Here is a 26332-nt window from a genome sequence, read left to right as displayed (position 1 = left end):
TGCCCCACCCCATACATACACACACCACCCCACCAAGTTCATCGCTCTTGTCTGTATTTGGACAAACCTGAGGACAGGATCTGTGTCAACCTGACAGAACCCAAAGAGGGCATTTGTTGGCAGGCTATTGTTGAGTAAATGCCATTGAAAACACTTTTGAAAACAAATTCCATCATTTGCTGTTTAAAGTTGCCCATAACCATTACATTTGCTATAAGCTCCAATAATTTATTGTTTAATGTGCTCTGTTTGACAGTTTTAATTACTGTTGGCAGCCTATAAATTACTCCCTCTTGCATTTTCTGAACTTGCTATTTCAAATCTCCAACAGTACTGATTCTACATTCTGATCTTCTGCGCCAAGTTCTTTTTTCACTTGTGTCATCCTCTATTCTTTCTTGTGCTTGTTTTTTCAAAGTGTTGTGTACCTTGGAATACTTAGTATCAATTTAATCACCTTGCAAGCATGTCACTTGTAGCATTTAAGTCTAAGCCATTTATCTCTGTTTGTTCCACTAGTTCATCTGCTGTATTATGAATGAACAGTAAATTATTTTCTCCCTTTCTGTCTCACTCACCTTGTCCATATCCTTGTCAATGTACTTTTCCATTGCCTGAACTTTTCTCCTTGTAATTCTAACTCTCCCTCCCCCAAACTCTCTCTCTCTCCTTCTCCCTCTTCTGTTTGTTTAGAGTGATTTTTTTTCCTTTTCTAAGTAATTACTGGTACATTTTTATGTTTGCATGCTCTGGCCCTTTATGTCTCATTCTGGTTACTACTGCATGTGCACCCTACACTCTTGCCCTGTCCTTTCACTTTACATTTTCAACTCTCCCTCATGCGTTTGGTCATTTAACTTACTTTCACCTACTTTCTTAGAAGGCTACTTCTACCTCACTGTTCCAAATTACTTTCAGGCCGTTAAAAACAAAGATCAGGACTTTATAGCATTGAAAACCAAACCTGTTTTGAGAAGATTTGTAGCTTAGGTTGAGGTTCTGGATGTGAGTTTGCTCGCTGAGCTGGAAGGTTAGTTTTCAGATGTTTCGTCACCATTCTAGGTAACATTCTAGGTTACCTAGAATGGTGACGAAACGTCTGAAAACTAACCTTCCAGCTCAGCGAGCAAACTCACATCCAAAACCAAACCTGATTTACCTTTACTTTAAAATGCATTAGTTTAAACCCTTTTTATACACTTTTTGTCATGACACTGGTCCCAGTACTGTTCTTTTGAAGACTGCCCTAGTAATCCAGTTTCCTCTTTCCCAGTACTGGTATGACTGCCTCCTGAACCAAAAACAAATTCTCCAACAATAGTCTTTCAACCACATATTCAACACTTTGTTTTAGTTACCGCATGTTAATCGGTGACTGGGGCAGCAGTCCATAGATTATTATCTTTGTGGTTCTGTTTTTATAATTTAGTTCCTAGCTGCTAATACTCTGAGCAGAATCTGACATTGCCTATAACAAAATTAGAAAGTGCTGGAGTATCTCGGCAGGTCTGGCAGCACCTGTGGAGAGAAAACAGAGTTAATAATTTGAGTCCAGTAACCCTTCTTCAGACTGAATATCTGGCTTATTAATGTTCTTTAGGGAAGGTCTGGCTTGCAGGTGGTTGCAGGCTCAGCAATGTTATTGATATGTTTCAGAAAGCAGTTAAGAGTCAAACTATGAAACATCTTAAACCAAAGGGACCACCCAGCAGCAACATGCCAGTAGCAAGCATATGTCAGTGGAATGATATCAAGTTGGAAGGGAGTTGCCTACTTAACCTTCAACGTCAGTTGTAGACTCAGTAACGTCTCATGACATCGGGTTAAGCATGGACAATCATAGATCATACTGTACAGCAATCAATTTTGTACTGCCTAAAATAAACCACTACCTACCCTGGTGTCACTTTTCCAAGCTAGGTCTATAGTCTTGAATGTTATGACTCTTCAAGTACTTTTTAAAGGTTGTCAGATTTCTCACCTCAACTATAATCCCAGGCAGTGCATTCCAGACCCCTATCCTCAAATCTTCTCTAAACCTCTTGCCTTTAAAATGATACCCCCTTGTTATTGACCCCTTTTTAACTAAAGGGAATAGTTGCTTTCCTTTCACTGTGCCTATGCCCCTCATAATCCAATAGACATCTATCAGATCTCCTCTCAACCCTCTCTATTCCAAAGAAAACAACATGAGCTTAACCAACTTCTCATTGTACCTGAAATGTTCCATCCCAGGCAATATCCAGCTGAATCATCTTTGCACTGTTCCCAGTGCATTCACATCCTTCCTGCAGTTTGGTGACTGGAAATGCACAGTACTGTAGCTGTGGTGTAATCAAAAGTTCATGACCTCCCTGCTCGTACAATCTGTGCGACAAATGATAAAAGTGAGTACCTAGTATGTTTTTGTAACTATTAAACTATCCTTCCACCTTCAGAGATCTGTGGATAAGCACACCAAGATCTATCTGTTCTTCTGAGCTTTTCAAAGTGTATCAACTCATTTATTTATCAGGGTTAAATTCCATCTGCTACTGATCTGTCCATCTGACTAATCTGTTTATATCCTTCTGTAAACCAACACCTTCCTCCTCACTGTCAGCCACCTGACCAATCTTATCATTCCCCCACACCCGCCTTTTCTCATCTATATGATTTATGAATGTCACAAACAATAAAGGGAATCAGGTAAGGAAACTTGCTGCTGATTACCATATACCTTGGATGATGAATCATTACACCAGGTTGAATCCCACTTGGAGTGTGGCGAGGTTGCAAAATGTATCAACAGTGACTCAGTAGCACTGCTAAATTTAAAAAAAAGAACTGGTGATGCTGGAGATGTGAAAGTAAAACACAAATTGGTGGCAAAACCGAGCAGGTGTGGCAACATCTGTGGGGAGAAAAGAGTTAACGTTTCAAAACTAGAGATGGGATGTGGGGGTCAGAGGTGAGCAGATTGGTGGAGATGCAGCCCAGGAAGAGAGAAAAATGTAAAGAGTGTGTAGCTGAGAGGATTATTGATAGTAACCCAGGATAGAAGGGAACTTGAGTGAGTAAATAATGAGTGGATAGTAGGAGAGAATGGGTAGGTATAAGGGGAGGGCCTCAAATGTCCACCACCTTCCTCAACTGAGGATTCTCTGCTACTGTGGTTGATAGGGCCCTTAGCCATGTCTGATGCGTTTCTCTCGTTTCCACATTCACCCCTTCACTTTCCTACCACAATGACAATAGGGTCAAACTGCTTGTCACATACCAACCCACCAGCATCTGCATCCAAAGGATTGTAAGCTGACATTTTCTTCAACTCCAGACACACATTCCACTTCAGTCCTTTGTCAGCATTTCACAGGGACCGTTTTCTTTGGGATACCCTGGTCCACATCATTTCCATTCCCAGCGTCTCCCCACACCCTAGTGCCACCTCGTGCCATCGCGGAAGGTGTAACATCTGCTCTTTTACCTCCTCCCTCCTCACTATCCAAGGCCCCAGACAGCATGATGTAGGAGCAGATACAGGACCATTTGTCTATCAAGTTGACTGTACCATTCAATCATGACAATAACACTCAAGAAACTTGACAGGTTCAGTTTTGGAAACCTGGTTGTCTTGTGCTGCATGACTCTATAAAGCCATCTAGGACCAAGCAGCCCCCTTGATTGTTTTTGATAGATATGATGATGTTCACTCCCTCCATCACTGCTGCATAGTAGCTACAAGATGCACCACAGACATTGATTAAAGCCCTTGAGATTGCACCTTCCAAGCCCACAACCACTTTGTCATGTAGAAGGACAAGTGCAGTAGGTACACAGAACAGATAATTCCAACCCTGACTTGGAAATCTATTTTCATTTCTTCACTGTTGCTAGGTCACACTTCTGGAACTCTTACCCCTACAGCAAGGTGGGTGTTCCTACATTAAATTGAGAGCAGTGGTTCAAGATGGCAGCTCACCTCCACTTCCTTGGGGGATTAAGGGATGGGCAATAAATGCTTACCAAGTCAACAAAGGGTATGACCTCTGAATTACTTTTATGAATTGTTACCTAGGTACCAGCTCTAGAACATAGAACATAGAACATAGAACAGTACAGCACAGAACAGGCCCTTCAGCCCACAATGTTGTGCCGACCATTGATCCTCATGGATGCACCCTCAAATTTCTGTGACCATATGCATGTCCAGCAGTCTCTTAAATGACCCCAATGACCTTGCTTCCACAACTGCTGCTGGCAACGCATTCCATGCTCTCACAACTCTCTGCGTAAAGAACCTGCCTCTGACATCCCCTCTATACTTTCCACCAACCAGCTTAAAACTATGACCCCTCGTGCTAGCCATTTCTGCCCTGGGAAATAGTCTCTGGCTATCGACTCTATCTATGCCTCTCATTATCTTGTATACCTCAATTAGGTCCCCTCTCCTCCTCCTTTTCTCCAATGAAAAGAGACCGAGCTCAGTCAACCTCTCTTCATAAGATAAGCCCTCCAGTCCAGGCAGCATCCTGGTAAACCTCCTCTGAACCCTCTCCAAAGCATCCACATCTTTCCTATAATAGGGCGCCCAGAACTGGACGCAGTATTCCAAGTGCGGTCTAACCAAAGTTTTATAGAGCTGCAACAAGATCTCACGACTCTTAAACTCAATCCCCCTGTTAATGAAAGCCAAAACACCATATGCTTTCTTAACAACCCTGTCCACTTGGGTGGCCATTTTAAGGGATCTATGTATCTGCACACCAAGATCCCTCTGTTCCTCCACGCTGCCAAGAATCCTATCCTTAATCCTGTACTCAGCTTTCAAATTCGACCTTCCAAAATGCATCACCTCGCATTTATCCAGGTTGAACTCCATCTGCCACCTCTCAGCCCATCTCTGCATCCTGTCAATGTCCCGCTGCAGCCTACAACAGCCCTCTACACTGTCAACGACACCTCCGACCTTTGTGTCGTCTGCAAACTTGCTGACCCATCCTTCAATTCCCTCGTCCAAGTCATTAATAAAAATTACAAACAGTAGAGGCCCAAGGACAGAGCCCTGTGGAACCCCACTCACCACTGACTTCCAGGCAGAATATTTTCCTTCTACTACCACTCGCTGTCTTCTGTTGGCCAGCCAATTCTGTATCCAAGCAGCTAAGTTCCCCTGTATCCCATTCCTCCTGACCTTCTGAATGAGCCTTCCATGGGGAACCTTATCAAATGCCTTACTGAAGTCCATATACACCACATCCACAGCTCGACCCTCATCAACCTTACCAGTCACATCCTCAAAAAACTCGATAAGGTTTGTAAGGCATGACCTACCCCTCACAAAGCCGTGTTGACTGTATTTGATCAAGCCATGCTCTTCCAGATGGTCATAAATCTCTGCTCTGCAAGGCATTGTAAAAAAATAAATGTTTAAAAATAATCAACAGAAATTTATATGGCACTTTTAACACAAAAATAAATGCCTCAAGACACTTCATGAGCACTGCCAGACAGATTTTAAAAAAGATGAAATATTTTGAGCTGAATTGATGTCTCTCAGGAAAACAACCTTCATTGGCATTTCCTTAAAAAGTTTCTTACAGGATTTAAATATAGTGACGTTCCCTTCAAATATTAGGCTTCCATAATCTCTCTCTAACCCCTTTATGCACTAACAGTAAGTACATTAGACAGTAACAAAAACAAAGTTGCCGGAAAAGCTCAGCAGGTCTGGCAGCGTCTGTGAAGAGAAAATCAAGTGTTTACGTTTTGGGTCCAGTGACCCTTCCTTAGGACATGAAACCTTAACTCGTTAGAATATTAGACATATCCTTATGGAACGATAGCTTATGGAACGATGCACATGCAGATGTAGGTGGTCTTTCATGGAAGTTCGGAATATGTTTTTGGCCTTCTGAGAAATAAACCCTGTAAACCGCCATGAATATTGAGAAAATCAATAACATTACCACGCAGATTGAATTTGCATATGTAGGGACGCCGGCAGGAGGAACGGTGCATGACAGTTTTACTAGAAGTAGTCTGATACGATGTGTGCAGGAGCAAGTAGCGTTGACAAGTCACACTCCAGCTTACATTCATCTTGCACATCTTTTTTAAAAATACCTCAACCTATAAGTTATACTCCTAAAATACATACATCAAATGAGATGCATTATGCAGTTTACGCTACGATGATTTACATGCTTTCATGCCATCCCAGTAATGGATAATTGTACGGTATCTCTTGATCTTTAATTCTGTAAAATATCCTGCAAATGGAGCTGTTTTTATGCTGATTACTAAATGCAATTTTAATGAAATCATCCTCCGGTGTCTCCGGAGCGTTTTATTACTGGAGAGCTTCACCTGCCACTTTATTATCCTATGGTATTTCTAAGTTGTTGGTATCCTTGAAAATATAACTCGATTGCTCCTTTTCCATTGTTGCCCATTAAGGTGACACTTCCGACAAACGTCGTTCGTGGGAGGTCAAGATTTACGAATATATTTCAAAATTGAGTTGTCTTAAACTATAGTGTGAAGTCTCTGGCATATGTAATTATTAAGTTTCGGCTTTTCGGTGGTTTTGTTCTGAGTGCAGATCCTTCAAATCAAATTCAGGACACATTCAGTTTGGGCCATAATTACATGTACGTAAATAACTCAGCATTTCCTCGAGTGCGATGCATAGTCTATTAGAATCTGCAGATAGAATATGTCACTAGCTAGGATGCTGCATATATATGTTAATCACAGTGTTAAATCAGCAACCTGCCGTACTTGTAGTCAATGATCGCCCGGGACCTATTTTCGGATAGCGAACTCAAGATCTTATTACATTTCTTCTAATCAGCAAGGCTATTCTACACTGTGAACGGATTCCGATTTCTGTTTTAAAAGGTATCTTAACATTGAAGCATGATAACAGTAAATTTATAAATTAATAAGACTGGACAACTGCGAAAACTAAGAACGCCACTTTCTGAGATTAAATGGAGAAATACTGGAAACGCTCGACTGTTCAGTATGGTTCAATAGGTTATCGACCTGAAACATTAACCCTACCTTCCTCTTTGCAAATATACTGGTTAGGTTGCCGCGTATTTGCAGCATTTGATATTTCAATTTAAAATGTCAGGGCAGTTTCAGTTCTGAATGTCATGTTGCACTTTGATATGTAATACTGTTGCTTATTTTAAGTTCGATGTTTGCAACGCTAGGGATCGATTTTCAGTCCTGAATATTTTTGTCGGAAAACTGAACCGTACTGGTTGGTGAACAAAGACGTCATTGTACAGGAAGGAAAATGTGAAGATTGATAATCCATTTCCTGTTGTTTGCACGGTTGAAAGTGCGTTTCCTGTTAGCAACCCAGGAGGTGTAGAACTAATGGCGTCCGTTTCCTCGGCAGGATACGCAAGTAGATGTAACAACTGTGTAAAAAAAAGACCTACATACTGCTGATTGCCTCTCGTGAGTATAAATCATTTGTCGAAACGATTTTTCGGTTTTTGTCTCGCTTCTTAGCCTGCAAGGGATTGGTCTGCACAGTACAGATTACGTAACATCGCCACAAACATGAGTGCAATCTTTTTGGCATTTTTGAGCAGTACTTAGCAGTTTGGGCCTGCAAGCTCTTTTTTTTCGATGCACATTTATACAACACTTTAATAGACGATTTATAGTTTATTAGACGGCGAATGTGGAATGACAAAATGGCAAAAGACCTTTCACATTCCGGTTGGCCTAACTACTTGTATGTGCCAAGGAACTTCTTGCAAACAAAAAACAATCTTTATAACCATTCTTGCAGGTAACGAATGCTCTATGAATTACACTTTGCGAACCTTTTACGTGCTCAAGGGTACCTGTATTAAATATATATCGCGTACCAGTGAGAATTAAAGTTGCACACCCGTTAACTCATTCAATTTGGTGGGAGTGAAAACATTGGTGAAAAGTAGCTTGTAATATGGTACGTGTCAAGACTAGCAGTGTGTTCTAATTCAGTTAAAACAAATAAAAGCACTCTGAGGGAGTGCACAACAAGAGGCTGTTTATTACTTAAAGAACATGCAGACCAGGTGGGGGAAAAAAGTCAGTGATCAGTGACTTCCAAATATTCATTAACTAAAGCCTCAAGTGAATTGGTGAATATTCCACAGTCATTGTCAAACACATGAGGAGTTGGAAAAGTAGAAAGTATTTTGACAAGTTAGCAACATATTTTTTAAAAATTAAAAACAGTGCTGGAGAAACTCAGCATGTCTGACAGCATCTGTGAAGAGAAAAGCAGAGTTTACAGTTCAAACCCAGTGACCAAAGGGTCAGCAACTTGGTTTTTGTTGTTTGTTTTCAGTTCTTTTAAATGTTTTACTGTTTAATTTAACCTTGTCTTTTCTTATAGAGTCGTAGGAGCCAGCAACACACAAAAAGGCCCTTTGAGTTTGTGCTGGTCAAAAAACTATATCTAAATAATCTAATCCTACCTTCCAGCACTTGGCCCATAGCCTTGGCGTCACGCATGTGCATCTAAAGACTTCTTAAATGTTAAGAGTTTCTGCCTTTTCCACCCTTTCAGGAAGTGAGTTTCTATACCAGAATTTAATTTTACCTGCGTATTCTAAACTTACTGATACTGTTATGAAACAAAAATCTTACTAATTTTACTCCTTGCAAATTTCAGTCGATCCACGTTCATAGCATTTTAAAGAATATTGCAGATTTCAGTTCATTTGAATGAAAAGGAATAGTAAGAGAAGTTAAAATGTGCCCTCCACGATCAGGTTTTTCTGATAAAAGAAAATAATTTGTGTCTACCCTGTCAGATTCCTTATTGTTTTAAACAACTCAAGTAGATTAACCTTAGCCTGCTAGTCACATGGAATAAGTTTATGACACTTGTCCCCCTAATTTATCCTGGGATGGCTCAGTGGTTAGCATTGCTGTCTCAGCACTAGGGACCCGAGTTTGATTATACCCTCAGGCAACTGTCTGTGTGGAGTTTGCACATTCTCCCTGTGTCTATGTGGGTTTTCTTCTGGGTGCTGTGGTTTCCTCTCACAGTCCAAAAATGTGTAGGCTAGGTGGATTGGCCATGCTAAATTGCGTGTAGTGTTCAGGGATGTGTAGATTAGGTGGGGAATGGGTCTATTTTGGAAGCTCTGAGGGTTGGTGTGGACTTGTTGGGCTGAAGGGCCTGTTTTCACACTGGTAGTCTGCAATCTATGAACTCCTGGTATAATTTTGGTGAATTTGCATTCAATTCTTTCCTGAAGTTTAGTACCCAAAACTGAATCTCCAGTTGCAAAATATCACTGATGAAACAAAATAAGCAGGAAATATTTAGCAGGCTAGATAACATCTGTGTAGAGAAGCAAAATTTATGTTTCATATTTTTAGCCTGACATATCAACAGAGTTTCTGTAAAACAGGGATGCCTAACCATTTCATGAGGGTTCAATTTTTGTCTTGTGAACCAGAGGAGAGGAGTTGGACAACGTTAGTTGGTTGTGGTGGTGGGAGGGGTGGGGGTTCATGGTTTCACGTCAGTAAGCATGGATTTGCCTCTTTATTACACTGCTTTGTCCACACCCCACAAAAATACTATCAACAATGTGTGGAGCAGGAGTCACTCACCCACTGAGCTCCCAACTAGGTCATTCACTCACTCATCCATGTGAGCCTCCCAGATCAGTCATCACTCATCCTTCAGCTCGCCAATTAATCAGTCACTCACACCCATCGAGCCCACCAGTCAATCAGACTCCTTCACTTACCTATCAATCCAGACGTACCTCTCTCCCACATGTACTCTCACACACATTAACTCACTCACTCCCATTCTTCCAGTCACTCATTTGTCCAACTTGTCAACATTCACTCAGTCACTCACCCACCCAGCTCCCCAGTCACTGGGCCCACCAGTTGGTTAGTCATTCACATCCCAATTACACACATACTTAGTATGCTGTCCAGCTCCCCCACTCGCCCATACAGTCCCCTTGTCCGTCATTCACCCACTCAGACACTTGTTGTTGTGAGTCATTCACTTAGTCCCACCCAGGACCCCCTGTTCATTTCATTTCAGGCTGTGAGCTGCTTGATGTACAGGCCTGCCGTATACACCATGTCAGCCAGTAATTAATTAAATACTGCTATAAAAGCAAAAATGCTATACTCTAGATATCATCTCACAAAGGCTGTGTAACTGAAACATTCCCTTTTAATTTCTGTATGCCCACAGATAAAGGCAAGTATTTGATTAATCTTTTTTAGAACATAGAACAGTACAGCACAGAACAGGCCCTTCAGCCCACGATGTTGTGCCGACCATTGATCCTCATGTATGTACCCTCAAATTTCTGTGACCACATGCATGTCCAGCAGTCTCTTAAATGTCCCCAATGACCTTGCTTCCACACCTGCGGCTGGCAACGCATTCCATGCTCTCTCAACTCTCTGTGTAAAGAACCCGCCTCTGACATCCCTTCTATACTTTCCACCAACCAGCTTAAAACAAGACCCCTCGTGATAGCCGTTTCTGCCCTGGGAAATAGTCTCCGGCTATCAACTCTATCTACGCCTCTCATTATCTTGTATACCTCAATTAGGTCCCCTCTCCTCCTCCTTTTCTCCAATGAAAAAGTCCGAGCTCAGTCAACCTCTCTTCATAAGATAAGCCCTCCAGTCCAGGCGGCATCCTGGTAAACCTCCTCTGAACCCTCTCCAAAGCATTCAGATCTTTCCTATAATAGGGCGACCAGAACTGGACGCAGTATTCCAAGTGCGGGCTAACCAAAGTTTTATAGAGCTGCAACAAGATCTCACGACTCTTAAACTCAATCCCCCTGTTAATGAAAGCCAAAACACCGTATGCTTTCTTAACAACCCTGTCCACTTGGGTGGCCATTTTAAGGGATCTTTGTATCTGCACACGAAGATCCCTCTGTTCCTCCACACTGCCAAGAATCCTATCCTTAATCCTGTACTCAGCTTTCAAATTCGACCTTCCAAAATGCATCACCTCGCATTTATCCAGGTTGAACTCCATCTTCCACCTCTCAGCCCATCTCTGCTTCCTGTCAATGTCCCGCTGCAGCCTACAACAGCCCTCTATACTGTCAACGACACCTCCAACCTTCGTGTCGTCTACAAACTTGCTGACCCATCCTTCAATCCCCTCATCCAAGTCATTAATAAAAATTACAAACAGTAGAGGCCCAAGGACAGAGCCCTGTGGAACACCACTCACCACTGACTTCCAGGCAGAATATTTTCCTTTTACTACCACTCGCTGTCTTCTGTTGGCCAGCCAATTCTGTATCCAGACAGCTAAGTTCCCCTGTATCCCATTCCTCCTGACCTTCTGAATGAACCTACCATGGGGAACCTTATCAAATGCCTTGGTGAAGTCCATATACACCACATCCACAGCTCGACCCTCATCAACTTTTCTAGTCACATCCTCAAAGAACTCGATAAGGATTGTGAGGCATGACCTGCCCCTCTCAAAGCCGTGTTGACTGCATTTGATCAAGCCATGCTCTTCCAGATGGTCATAAATCCTATCCCTCAGAATCCTTTCTAACACCTTGCAGACGACAGACGTGAGACTTACTGGTCTGTAATTGCCGGGGATTTCCCTATTTCCTTTCTTGAAGAGAGGAATTACGTTTGCCTCTCTCCAGTCCTCAGGTACGTCTCCAGTGGAGAGCGAGGATGCAAAGATCTTCACAAGTGGCGAAGCAATTGCATTTCTCGCTTCCCAAAGCAGCCGAGGACAAATCTGGTCCGGGCCTGGCGACTTGTCAATCTTAATGTTTGACAAAATTTTCAGCACATCAGCTTCCTCTATCTCTATCCATTCCAGCATGCACACCTGCTCTTCAAAGGTTTCATTCACTACAAAGTTTGTTTCTTTCGTAAAGACAGAAGCAAAAAACTCATTTAGGGCTTCCCCTACCTCCTCAGACTCCACACACAAGTCCCCTATGCTATCCCTGATCGGCCCTACTCTTTCTTTGACCATTCTCTTATTACTGACATAAGTGTAAAATGCCTTTGTGTTCTCCCTAATCCGTTCTGCCAAGCCTTTCTCGTGCCCCCTCCTGGCTCTCCTCAGACCATTTTTGAGCTCTTTCCTCGCCTGCCTGTAATCCTCTAGAGCTGAGCTTGACCCTAGCTTCCTCCACCTTATGTAAGCTACCTTCTTCCTTTTGACGAGAAGGTCCATTGCTCTCGTCATCCAAAGTTGCTTTATCTTACCCCTTCTTACCTGTCTCAGAGGGACATATTTATTCATCACTCGCAACAACTGTTCCTTAAACAGTCTCCACATGTCTATAGTGCCTTTACCATGGAACAATTGCTCCCAGTCCATGCTTCCTAACTCATGTCTAATGGCATCATAGTTTCCTCTTCCCCAATTAAATATCCTCCCATTTTGCCTAATCCTCTCCTTCTCCATAGCTATGTAGAATGTGAGGCAGTTGTGGTCACTATCACCAAAATGCTCTCCCACCACCAGCAACCATTCCTGCCCCTGAGAAACCCATGTCTCTGTTATGGCCACAACATCGTAGCACCAGGTACTGATCCATGCTCTAAGTTCATCACTTTTATTCCTGATACTCCTTGCGTTAAAGCAAACACACTTTAACTGATCCCTTGGTTCCTTCCCAGGAAAATCCTTCCCACTACTTGGTCTACTTCTTGCTATTGCCTCACCTGCATCAACTCTCACCTCCGGTATACAGCTCAGGTTCCCACCCCCCTGCCGTACTAGTTTAAACCCTCTCGAACTACTCGAGCAAACCTTCCACCCAGGACATTGGTCCCCTTCCAGTTCAGATGCAACCCGTCCTTCTTGTACAGGTCCCACCTTCCCCAGAAGGCATCCCAATTATCAACATATCTGAAGCCCTCCGTCCTATACCAGCTGCGCAGGCACGTGTTAAGCTGCGCCCGCTCCCTGTTCCTTGCCTCGCTATCTCGTGGCACCGGTAGTAAACTAGAGAACACTACTCTGTTTATCCTGCTTTGCAGCTTCCATCCTAACTCCCTGAAATCACTTTTTATATCCTCAATCCTTTTTCTGGCTATATCATTAGTGCCAATATGTAACACAATTTCTGGCTGTTCGCCCTCCCCTTTTAGAACCTTATACACCCGATCAGAGACGTCCTGGACTGTGGCACCAGGGAGGCAACATACCTTCCGGGAATCCCGATCCTGACCACAAAAATCTCCTGTCGAGTCCCCTACCACGAGTACTTTTCTATTCTGCCCCCTTCCCTTCTTTGCCACAGTGTCAGGCTCAGTGCCAGAGAACTGACTACTATGGCTTTCCTCTGGTAGGTCATTCCCCCCCCCCCCCCCCCACACACACACACACACACACACACACACACACAGACACAGACACAGACACACACACAGACAGACACACACTATCCAAAACGGTATACTTATTGCTGAGGGGAATGCCCACAGGGGATCTCTGCACTGTCTGTCCGTCCCCTTTCCTCCCCGTAACTGTAACCCATCTATCCTTGTCCTGAGCCTTAGGAGTGACCAACTCCCGGTAACTCCTCTCAATTACCCCCTCTGCCTCCCGAATGATCCGTAGTTCATCCAGCTCCAGCTCCATTTCCCTAACACGGTTTTCAAGGAGCTGGAGTTGGGTGCACTTCCTGCAGATGTACCCAGCGGAGATGTGTGCCATGTCTCCCACCTGCCACATTCTGCAGGAGGAGCAAGCAACTGCCCTAGCAGCCATACCCCACTTACCTGAACACCCACTCAGTACTAAAGTAGAAATCTTAGTTCAAGTTGCTATAAACTTAATAACAAACATATTCAATAGAGAAAGTTTAGAATGAACCTTACCTTATTAACTAGGTTAGAGGAGGAGGACGGGTGGGAGACACTACAGTTGTAGAGTCTCTGGTTTAGCCACCTTGCTGATATACATGGTTACTGCTTTCCTTCCCGGCTGCCCCTCTGGTCCTTGTCACTTCCTCCGCTGCTCCCGCTCCTTCTGTGAAAGAGAAAAACACCACTGCCCGCTACCGGTAAGTAATTTTTAAAAAACTGCCTTACCTTAGCTGATTATGTTTTCTATCTGTGCATTGCTGCTAGTAATTTGTGGAAACTTCAAATCCTTTTTAAGTTCCACAGCTCCCAAGTGTCTTAGCATTAAGAAAAATGACTTGTTTTACCTTGACCCCAGAATGAACGATCCAATTTGTCTTCAAATTTGAACTCGTTTTCCTTAGTTTTGGTATCACACAATCTTCTCCCACACAACTTATTGTGACTCTGAACATTGTATCATTTGCTACTTGAATATTGACCTCTACTTCTTGACTAAGTCAAATTTATCACAACTGTTATTGAGCCTTGGCTGTAAGACAAATGGCAGAAAACGAGTGAGAACCAAGTTTATTGCGAAATCCATTGAATGGAGTCGGTTTCATGTTAAGATAGTGAAGGTCAAAAACCCTTAAATCTCTGTCCTTTGTTTACTGATACTCATGCGATGACAACAGTACTGTAGTTAATTTATTAAAACCATTCACAAATTTAAAATGCACTTCTTGTTAACCTTACTTGCTCTAAAGAGGACAATCTTAATTTTTGACTTGTCATTGCATCTATTTATGTATGGAATACCCAAGGTACACATACACTGATGCCTTTATATCCTATCTTAACAATGAGTTTCTGCACAATATAGACTAGCTGAATGGTTGGGTGAATTGCTTCAAGTTTTGAGCATATTTTTACACATACATAGTGATGGATACCCTTGTGTGTGAAGGCTATGCCATTAGCAGTGTTATGTCCATGTGTTTACTTGATATTGCTTACTGATTTACCAAAGTACCATTCAAAGAATATGTACTATATCAGCCATCCAGCCACCATTGTGTGAACCAGAACATAGAACAATACAGCGCAGAACAGGCCCTTTGGCCCTCTGATGTGCCGACCTGTGAACTAAACTAAGCCCCTCCCCCTACACTATCCCATCATCATCCCTATGTTTATCCAAGGACTCTTTAAATGCCCCTAATGTAGCTGACTTAACTACATTGGCAGGTAGGGGGTTCACACCCTTACCACTCTGAGTAAAGAACCTGCCTCTGACATCTGTCTTAAATCTATCACCCCTCAATTTGTAGCTATGCCCCCTCATACATGCGGACATCATCATCCTCGGAAAAGGACTCTGACTGTCCACCCTATCTAATCCTCTGATCATCTTGTATGTCTCTATTAAATCCCCTGTTAGCCGCCTTCTCTCGAATGAGACCAGACCCAAGTCCCTGAGCCTTTCTTCATAAGGCCTTGGCTTCAGACCAGGCAAGATCCTGGTAAATCTCCTCTGCACCTTTTCCAGTGCTTCCACATCCTTCCTGTAATGGGGTGATCAGAACTTCACGCAGTATTCCAAGTGAGGGCGCACTGGTAATTTGTACAGTTGCAGCATGACATCACGGTTTTGGATCAGTCCCTCTTTTGCATCTACACTGGCACTAAACCCACCTCTTCCTCCGTTACATTGATGACTGTATCAGCACTGCCTCATGCTCCCAAGAGGAGCTCGAACAGTTCATCCATTTCACCAACACCTTCCACCTCAACCTCAAGTTCACCTGGACCATTTCCAACATATCCCTTACTTTCCTGGACCTTTCTGTCTCCATCTCAGGCAACAACTTACATGCCCATTTCAAGTCCACCGACTCCCACAGCTACCTGGAATACACCTCCTCCCACCCACGTTCCTGCAAAAATTCCATCCCCTATTCCCAATTCCTTCACCTCTGCCGCATCTGTTCCCAGGATGAGGCATTTCACTCCTGCTCGTCCCAGATGTCCTCGTTCTTCAAGGGCCGCAACTTTCGCCCCACCCCCACAGTGTCAAGAGCGCCAGTGACCGTGTCTGCCGCATTTCACGCACCTCATCCCTGTCGCCCTACTCTCGCAAAAACTGCCCATAGAGAATCCCCCTCGTCCTCTCATACCACCCCACCAACCTCCAGATACAACGCATCATCCTCCAACACTTCGGCCATCTACAATCTGTCGCCACCACCGAAAACATTTTTCCCACCCCACCCTTGTCTGCCTTCCGGAGAGACCACTCTCCGGGACTCCCTTGACCGCTCCACACTCCCCTCAAACCCCACCACACCCGGCACTTTCCCCTGCAACCGCAGGAAGTGTTACACCTGCCCCCACACCACCTCCCTCACCCCCATCCCGGGCCCCAAGATGACTTTCCACATCAAGCAGATGTTCACCTGCACATCCGCCAATGTGGTATACTGTATCTGCTGTACGTGGTGTGGCTACCTCTACATTGGGAAAACCAAGCGGAGGCTTGGGGACCACCGCAGAACATCTGTGCTCAGTTCGCAATAAACAACTGCACCTCCCAGTCGCGAACCGTTTCACTCCCCCTTCCATTCCTTAGACGACATGTCCGTTCTAGGTCTCCTGCAGTGCCATAATGATGCCACTGGTAGGTTGCAGGAACAGCAACTCATATTCCGCTTGGGAACCCTGCAGCCCAATGGTATCAATGTGGATTTCACCAGCTTCAAAATCTCCCCTCCCCCCCCCCCCCCCACTGAATTCCACAACCAGCCCAGCTCGTCCCGCCTGCCTAACTTGTTCTTCCTCTCACTTATCCCCTCCTCCCACCTCAAACTGCACCTCCATTTCCTACCTACTAAACTCATCCCGCCCCCTTGAAATGTCCGTCCTCCCCGGACTGACTTATCCCCTCCCTACCTCCCCACCCATACTCTCCTCTACACCTATCTTCTCCTCTATCTTCAGTCCGCCTCTCCCTATTTATTTCAGAATCCTCTCCCTGTCTCCTTTTCTGATGAAGGGTCTAGGCCCGAAACATCAGCTTTTGTGCTCCTAAGATGCTGCTTGGCCTGCTGTGTTCATCCAGTCCCACACTTTGTTACCCTCTACCAATAAAACCTAACACACGGTAAGCCTTCTTAACAGCACTATCAACCTGGGTGGCAACTTTCAGGGATCTATGTACATGGACACCCAGATCCCTCTGCACATCCACTCTACCAAGAATCTTTCCATTGACCCAGTATTCTGCCTTCCTATTATTCTTCCCAAAGTGAATCACCTCACATTTATCTGCATTGAACTCCATTTGCCACCTTTCAGCCCAATTCTGCAGTTTATCCAAGTCTCCCTGCAACCTGCAACATTCTTCCACACTTGTCCACCACTCCGCTGACTTTAGTGTCATCTGCAAACTTACTGACCCATCCACCAAAGCCTGCGTCCATGTCATTTATAAAAATGACAAACATCTGTGGTCCCGAAACAGATCCTTGAGGTACACCACTAGTAACCATTGGGGTCATTTAAGAGACTGCTGGACATGTATATGGTCACAGAAATTTGAGGGTGCATACATGAGGATCAATGGTCGGCACAACATTGTGGGCTGAAGGGCCTGTTCTGTGCTGTACTGTTCTATGTTCTATGTTCTAACCAGACTCCAGGCTGAATGTTTTCCATCAACCACCACTTGTTGCCTTCTTACAGAAAGCCAGTTTCTAATCCAAACTGCTAAATCTCCCTCAGTCCCATTTCCCTGTATTTTGTCCAATAGCCTACCATGTGGAACTTTATCACAGGTTTTACTGAAGTCCATGCACACCACGTCAACTGCCGTACCCTCATCCGCATGCTTGGTCACCTTCTGGAAAAGCTCCATGAGGTTTGTGAGACAGACCTGCCCTTGACTAATCCATGTTGACTATCTCCAATCAAATTGATGCTTGCTAGCTGATTATAAATCCTATCTCTTATAATCTTTTCCAGAACTTTTCCTACAACAGATCTAAGGCTCACGGGTCTATAATTACCTGGGTCATCTCTACTGCCCTTCTTGAACAAGGGCACAACATTTGCAATCCTCCAGTCCTCTGGTACTAAATTAGTAGACAATGAGGACTCCAAGATCAAGGCCAAAGGTTCCGCCACCTCCTCCCTAGCTTCCCAGAGAATCTTTGGAAAAGTCCCATCTGGCCCAGGGGATTTATCTACCTTCACACCCTGTAGAATTGATAACACCTCCTCCTTACTAACCTCAATCCTTTCAATTCTAGTAGCCCGTAACTCAGTCTCCTCCTATACAATATTCTCCTGTTCCTGAGTGAAAACAGATGAGAAATATTCGTTTAGCACCTCTCCGATCTCCACAGGGTCCACACACAACTTGCCACTTCTGTCTTTGACTGGCCCTTTTCCTACCCTTGTCATCCTCTTATTCCTCACATACCATAGAAAGCTTTAGAGGTCTACTTTATTCTACCTGCTAATGTCTGCTCATGTCCCCCCCTTGCTCTTCTTAACCCTCTCTTTAAATCCTTCCTAGCTAATCTGTAACTCTCCATCACTTCATCTGAACCATCTCGTCTCATCATCACATAGGCCTCCCTCTTCCGCTTAACAAGAGATATAATTTCTTTAGTAAACCACGGTTCCCTTACCTTTTCACTTCCTCCCTGCCTGACAGGGACATACCTATCAAAGAAACACAATATCTGTTCCTTAAACCAGCTAAATCCACATTTTTGATTGTCGTCATCCCCTGCATTTTGCTACCCCATTCCATGCCTCCTAATTCTTGCCTAATCGCATTATAATTTCGTCCCCCCCATCTCTGACTCTTGCCCTCTGGCATGGTCCTATCCTTTTCCATTGCTAAACCAAATGTAACCGAATTATGCTCACCTACTACTAAATCAAACACCTGGCCTGGTTCATTATCAAGTACCAGATCCAGTGTTTCCTCCCCTCTTGTCGGCCCTTTGACATACTGTGTCAGGAAACCGTCCTGCACACATTGGACAAAAACTGATCCATTCGATGTACTAGAGTTATAGCAATTCCAGTCAATGTTAGGGAAGTTAAAGTCTCCCATAATGACCACCCTATTCCTTTACGCTCCTGCCCAGAATCATTTTGCCAATCCTCTCCTCCACATCCCTGGAACTTTGCGGAGGCCTGTTTAAAAAAACCTCCCAGCAGTGTGACCTCTCCTCTCCTGTTTCTGACCTCAGCCCATACCATCTCAGTAAATGAGTCCTCGTCAAAAGTTCTTTCAGCCACCGTTATCTGTCCTCAACTAACAAAGCCACACTTGCCCCTCTCTTACCACCTTCCCTGATCTTAATGAAAGATCTAAACCCTGGAACCTGCAACATCCATTCCCGACCCTGCTCTATCCATGTCCCCGAAATAGCTACAACATCGAAGTCCCAGGTACCTATCCATGCTGCAAGCTCACCTACCTTATTCCAGGGAATTCATTGAACTTCTAAACTTAGCCACTGAACTATTGGATTTAGTTTTAGTTGCATGCACAAGAACTTGGGATTGCTACGGTCACTGCGTGGATATATATTTGTTGGGTTCCATAAGCGTCTCTTTGATGAAATAACACCCAGGTTCCTTTCTCTTGCTAATATCCAATATATACATGCAGCTGTACATTTCCTAATGTCTTAATGGACTTCAACCTCTGCTCAAATTCATCTTTAAAATGTAACAATCAAATGAGTTTCTTTCGTTGACATCCCGGTTGAGAAATTGGCCATGGGATTCTCGTATAAGTTTTATTTAAAAAGTACTTGGATCAGTACTTTTAAATGTCATAACGTTCAAGTCTATGGATCTAATGTAGAAAAATTGGATTAGTGTAAGTAGTAGTATATTTTTGGTGGTACAGATACAATGAGCTGAAGGGCTTTTTCCATACTGTATGATTCTGCAGACCTGTAATTATTGGTTAGTATACATGTTGGGATACCATTAGTTGCACACATGTTAAGATTGTCCTTATTATCACACTTGTAACTCAGGCCTGAGCCCATTTGTTCACCCTGTATGCTTATGTTGAAATAGAGTGCGTCAAAACCATCTTGTGGGATAATTGCTTGACTGATCAGATCGTTTCTTAATTTGTTGATTAGGTCCACTTCCCATTAAATTGATTGATTTATTGTCACGTGCACCAAAAATACAGTGAAAAGCTTTGTTTATGAGCATAGAGGCAGGTCATAGTAAGCGTAGGATGTACAGATCCAAATGACTTGGATAAAGGCATACAGGTTACATTGCTCAGGGCATGCGCTAGGTGAGATCAGCATCAGCAAGATAAGTGTTATTTGAGGCTAGAGAGCCCATTCGTTAGTCTGACAGCAGCTGGGAAGAAGCTGTTCCTGAACCTATTGGTGCATGCGTTCAGGCATTAAATTGGTCTTTTCTAAAAGGAGTGGGCGATAAACGTTGGCCGAACCAGTGACATCAGCACAAAAAATGTCCCCTGGCCACAAGAGTAGTGGGAGAGATGGTGCCCTGGCTGCAAGGTCTGGAGAGAGAGAACAGTCCCTGTGCCACCAGACCGGTTTTTAAAAAAAAGCATAAACTGCTTCTGTAGCCCAAGGAGATTTGTCATTTGCGTAATAAATTGGAGTTAAGATAGAAGTGACACCTGGAATTGAATGACTGTAAAAGATCTTACTGAGGAAAGAATTGAATGGTTTTTTACTGTTAGATTTTTCTAAATTTATGTATATTTGAGTTTTGTTTTTAAGGTAATGATTTTGTGTTTAAATGATAGGATGGGCAGGCTTGGCTTGTTTTCAGAAGAGTGAGGGTGACTAGATTGAAGTGTACAAAAATTCCTGAAAGGTGTTAACAAGATGAGCATAGAAAGGATGTTTATTCTTGTGGGATAATAAAGTGTGAAGCTGGATGAACACAGCAGGCCAAGCAGCATCTCCGGAGCACAAAAGCTGACGTTTCGGGCCAAGACCCTTCATCAGAGAGGGTAATGGGGTGAGGGTTCTGGAATAAATAGGGAGAGAGGGGGAGGCGGACCGAAGATGGAGAGAAAAGAAGATAGGTGGGGAGGGGATAGGTCAGTCCAGGGAAGACGGACAGGTCAAGGAGTTGGGATGGGGTTAGTAGGTAGGAAATGGAGGTGCGGCTTGGGGTGGGAGGAAGGGATGGGTGAGAGGAAGAACAGGTTAGGGAGGCAGAGACAGGCTGGGCTGGTTTTGGGATGCAGTGGAGGGAGGGGACGAGCTGGGCTGATTTGGGATGCGGTGGGGGAAGGGGAGATTTTGAAGTTGGTGAAGTCCACATTGATACCATTGGGCTGCAGGGTTCCCAAGCAGAATATGAGTTGCTGTTCCTGCAACCTTCGGGTGGCATCATTGTGGCACTGCGGGAGGCCCATGATGGACATGTCATCTAAAGAATGGTAGGGGGAGTTGAAATGGTTCGCGACTGGGAGGTGCCGTTGTTTATTGTGAACTGAGCAGAGGTGTTCTGCAAAGCGGTCCCCAATCCTCCGCTTGGTTTCCCCAATGTGGAGGAAGCCACACCAGGTACAATGGATACAGTATATCACAATGGCAGATGTGCAGGTGAACCTCTGCTTAATATGGAAAGTCATCTTGGGGCCTGGGATAGGGGTGAGGGAGGAGGTGTGGGGGCAAGTGTAGCACTTCCTGCGGTTGCAGGGGAAGGTGCCAGGTGTGCTGGGGTTGGAGGGGAGTGTGGAGTGAACAAGGGAGTCACGGAGAGAGTGGTCTCTCCGGAAAGCAGACAAGGGCGGGGATGGAAAAATGTCTTGGGTGGTGGGGTCGAATTGTAGATGGCGGAAGTGTCGGAGGATGATGCGTTGTATCCGGAGGTTGGTGGGGTGGTGTGTGAGAATGAGAGGGATTCTCTTTGGGCGGTTGTGGTGGGGGCGGGGTGTGAGGGATGTGTTGCGGGAAATGCGGGAGACGTGGTCAAGGGCGTTCTCGACCACTGAGGGGAATGTTGCGGTCCTTGAAGAACTTGGACATCTGGGATGTGCGGGAGTGGAATGCCTCATCGTGGGACCAGATGCAGCCGAGGCGGAGGAATTGGGAATAGGGGATGGAATTTTTGCAGGAGGGTGGGTAGGAGAAGGTGTAGTCTAGGTAGCTGTGGGAGTCGGTGGGCTTGAAATGGACATCAGTTACAAGCTGAGATGGAGACTGAGAGGTCCAGGAAGGTGAGGGATGTGTTGGAGATGGCCCAGGTGAACTTAAGGTTGGGGTGGAAGGTGTTGGCGAAGTGGATGAACTGTTCGAGCTCCTCTGGGGAGCAAAGGGCGGCGCCGATACAGTCATCCATGTAATGGAGGAAGAGGTGGGGATTGGGGCCTGAGTAGGTGCGGAAGAGGGACTCTTCCATGTAACCTACAAAGAGGTAGGCATAGCTGGGGCCCATGCGGGTGCCCATGGCCACCCCCTTTGTCGGTAGGAAGTGGGAGGAATCGAAAGAGAAGTTGTTGAGGGTGAGGACGAGTTCGGCTAGGCGGAGGAGGGTGTCGGTGGAGGGGGACTGGTCGGAAGAAGCGGAGGCCAACCAGCTTGTAACCGATGTCCATTTCAAGCCCACTGACTCCCACAGCTACCTAGAATACACCACCTCCTGCAAAAATTCCATCCCCTATTCCCAATTCCTCTGCCTCCGCCACATCTGCTCCCAGGATGAGGCATTCCACTCCCGCACATCCCAGATGTCCAAGTTCTTCAAGGACCGCAACTTTCCCCTCACAGTGGTTGAGAACGCCCTTGATCACATTTCCTGCAACACATCCCTCACACCCCGCCCCCGCCACAACCGCCCAAAGAGAGTCCTTCTCATTCTCACACACCACCCCAACAACCTCCGGATACAACGCATCATCCTCCGACACTTCCGCCATCTACAATCCGAGCCCACCACCCAAGACATTTTTCCATCCCCGCCCTTGTCTGCTTTCCGGAGAGACCACTCTCTCCGTGACTCCCTTGTTCACTCCACACTCCCCTCCAACCCCAGCACACCCGGCACCTTCCCCTGCAACCGCAGGAAGTGCGACACTTGTCCCCACACCTCCTCCCTCACCCCTATCCCAGGCCGCAAGATGATTTTCCATATTAAGCAGAGGTTCACCTGCACATCTGCCAATGTGGTATACTGTATCCATTGTACCTGGTGTGGCTTCCTCTTCATTTGGGAAACCAAGCGGAGGATTGGGGACCGCTTTGCAGAACACCTCCACTTGGTTCGCACTAAACAACTCAACCTCCCAGTCACGAACCATTTCAACTCCCCCTCCCATTCTTTAGATGACATGTCCATCATGGGCCTCCTGCAGTGCCACAATGATGCCACCCGAAGGTTGCAGCAACAGCAACTCCTATTCCGCTTGGGAACCCTGCAGCCCAATGGTATCAATGTGGACTTCATCAGCCTCAAAATCTGCCCTGTCCCCACCGCATCCCAAAACCAGCCCACTTCGTCCCCATCCCCCCCCCCCCCACTGCATCCCAAAACCAGCCCAGCCTGTCTCTGCCTCCCTAACCTGTTCTTCCTCTCACCCATCCCTTCCTCCCACCCCAAGCCGCACCTCCATTTCCTACCTACTAACCTCATCCCACCTCCCTTGACCTGTCCGTCTTCCCTGGACTGACCTATCCCCTCCCTACCTCCCCACCTATACTCTCTCCACCTATCTTCTATTCTCTCCATCTTCGGTCCGCCTCCCCCTCTCTCCCTATTTATTCCAGAACCCTCACCCCATCCCCCTCTCTGATGAAGGGTCTAGGCCTGAAACGTCAGCTTTTGTGCTCCTGTGATGCTGCTTGGCTGCTGTGTTCATCCAGCTCCACACTTTGTTATCTTGGATTCTCCAGCATCTGCAGTTTCCATTATCTTTATTCTTTTGGGTTTGTCCAGTCATTGAGTTGTACAGCATGATAACAGACCCTTCAGTTCAACCAGTCCACACTAACCATGTTCCCAAACTAAACTAGTCTCACATACTTTTTTATCTGAAATCTACTTGCATACACCACTTTTTCTGGCACTTCCTTCCATACACGAACCACTATGTGTAAAATAGTTGACCCTCGTCCTCTTTGAATCTTTCTCCTCTCAACTTAAAAATATGTCCTATATCTTTGAACTTACCCACTTAGAGTGAGTGACAAGGGTCGTTTTCCTATCTATGCCCCTTGTGATCTTATAAATCTCAGTAAGGCCACTCCTCGACTCCTACACTCCAGTGGAAAAAGTTCCAGCCTTTCCAGTCTTGTTTTTATATCTCAAGCCCTTCATTCCTGGCAACATCCTGGCAGATCTTTCCTGAACTGGGTGGGCACTGTTTTAAAAGTTTGGGATTGCCCTTTTAGAATTGTGGTTAGGAGACAGTTTTTTCCTCTGAGGGTTCTGGAATACTCTGCCTCAGGGTTCATTGAATATTTCGAAGTCCGAGGGAGATAAGCCCATTGTACACAAGGGAATCAGAGGTTTTTGGGTATAGTCAAGAATGTGCATTTCAAATATAAACAGATCAGTCATAATGATCTTACTGAATGGTGGAGAAGCCTCAAAGGGATGACTGGCTGATTTCTGCTCCTGCTTAACTTTTAATAAAAGAATATTGCTAATCTTGTGTGAAAATATTCTGTGACTGACCACTACTAACCAAACTGAAAAAATAAAACTTATGAAATGTTAAGCCTGGTATTACTCAGTCTAAGATAACGAAGTATGGAGCTGGATGAACACAGCAGGCCAAGCAGCATCTTAGGAGCTCAAAAGCTGACGTTTCGAGTCTAGGCCCGAAACAGCTTTTGTGCTCCTAAGATGCTGCTTGGTCTGCTGTGTTCAACCAGCTCCATACTTCGTTATCTTGGATTCTCTAGCACCTGCAGTTCCCATGATCTCTGATCACAATTATTACTCAGTCTAGACTGACTTACTGTCAATTGGCATTGCAACAATCGCATTCCATTACTATATGTGGAATAGGAAAAGTAATGAGTCTATAGTAGTTTGCACCTATTGTCACCATTTCTGAATATGGTTACAAAGCTAATCTGTACCCAACCCATTTGTACTTTTCTAGTATGGCCAACTCTCTCGGAATGATATTCTATCTCTAACAAAATGTCTCCTTAGTCTCTGTTAGTCTGTGATGAACACCCTTTATTACTAGATAATAAAATGTGAGGCTGGATGAACACAGCAGGCCAAGCAGCATCTCAGGAGCACAAAAGCTGACGTTTCGGGCCTAGACCCTTCATCAGAGAGGGGGATGGGGGCAGGGAACTGGAATAAATAGGGAGAGAGGGGGAGGCGGACCGAAGATGGAGAGTAAAGAAGATAGGTGGAGAGAGTGTAGGTGGGGAGGTAGGGAGGGGATAGGTCAGTCCAGGGAAGACGGACAGGTCAAGGAGGTGGGATGAGGTTAGTAGGTAGCTGGGGGTGCGGCTTGGTGTGGGAGGAAGGGATGGGTGAGAGGAAGAACCGGTTAGGGAGGCAGAGACAGGTTGGACTGGTTTTGGGATGCAGTGGGTGGGGGGGGAAGAGCTGGGCTGGTTGTGTGGTGCAGTGGGGGGAGGGGATGAACTGGGCTGGTTTAGGGATGCAGTAGGGGAAGGGGAGATTTTGAAACTGGTGAAGTCCACATTGATACCATATGGCTGCAGGGTTCCCAGGCGGAATATGAGTTGCTGTTCCTGCAACCTTCGGGTGGCATCATTGTGGCAGTGCAGGAGGCCCATGATGGACATGTCATCAAGAGAATGGGAGGGGGAGTGGAAATGGTTTGCGACTGGGAGGTGCAGTTGTTTGTTGCGAACTGAGCGGTGGTGTTCTGTAAAGCGGTCCCCAGGCCTCCGCTTGGTTTCCCCAATGTCGAGGAAGCCGCACCAGGTACAGTGGATGCAGTATACCACATTGGCAGATGTGCAGGTGGACCTCTGCTTGATGTGGAATGTCATCTTGGGGCCTGGGATGGGGGTGAGGGAGGAGGTGTGGGGACAAGTGTAGCATTTCCAGCGGTTGCAGGGGAAGGTGCCGGGTGTGGTGGGGTTGGAGGGCAGTGTGGAGCGAACAAGGGAGTCACGGAGAGAGTGGTCTCTCCGGAAAGCAGACAGGGGAGGGGATGGAAAAATGTCTTGGGTGGTGGGGTCGGATTGTAAATGGCGGAAGTGTCGGAGGATAATGCGTTGTATCCGGAGGTTGGTACCCAAGACACCACCCTACCAACCTCCGGATACAACGCATCATCCTCCGACACTTCCGCCATTTACAATCCGACCCCACCACCCAAGACATTTTTCCATCCCCTCCCCTGTCTGCTTTCCGGAGAGACCACTCTCTCCGTGACTCCCTTGTTCGCTCCACACTGCCCTCCAACCCCACCACACCCGGCACCTTCCCCTGCAACCGCAGGAAATGCTACACTTGTCCC

At 45.4% G+C, this 26332-nt stretch overlaps 1 protein-coding gene across 7 annotated transcripts in view; it reads left to right on the top strand.

Moving 5' to 3' along the window:
* LOC125461760 (meiosis-specific coiled-coil domain-containing protein MEIOC-like) overlaps positions 1-26332 on the top strand; it is a 69306-nt gene that overhangs the window by 1894 nt on the left and 41080 nt on the right. For 2 of the 7 annotated variants that reach the window (XM_048550969.2, XM_059640129.1), the window contains exon 1: positions 7289-7455. The gene's annotated coding sequence lies outside the window, so the exon portion shown is untranslated. Of the gene's footprint in view, positions 1-6865; positions 6883-7288; positions 7456-8389; positions 8567-13410; positions 14058-26332 lie in introns of those variants that run through there. The other 5 variants (XM_048550941.2, XM_048550960.2, XM_048550932.2 and 2 more) reach the window with 5 other exon arrangements.

Source organism: Stegostoma tigrinum, chromosome 2, assembly GCF_030684315.1.
Source record: "Stegostoma tigrinum isolate sSteTig4 chromosome 2, sSteTig4.hap1, whole genome shotgun sequence".
Lineage (NCBI taxonomy): Eukaryota > Metazoa > Chordata > Chondrichthyes > Orectolobiformes > Stegostomatidae > Stegostoma > Stegostoma tigrinum.
This window is presented reverse-complemented; position numbering and strand designations above follow the sequence as displayed.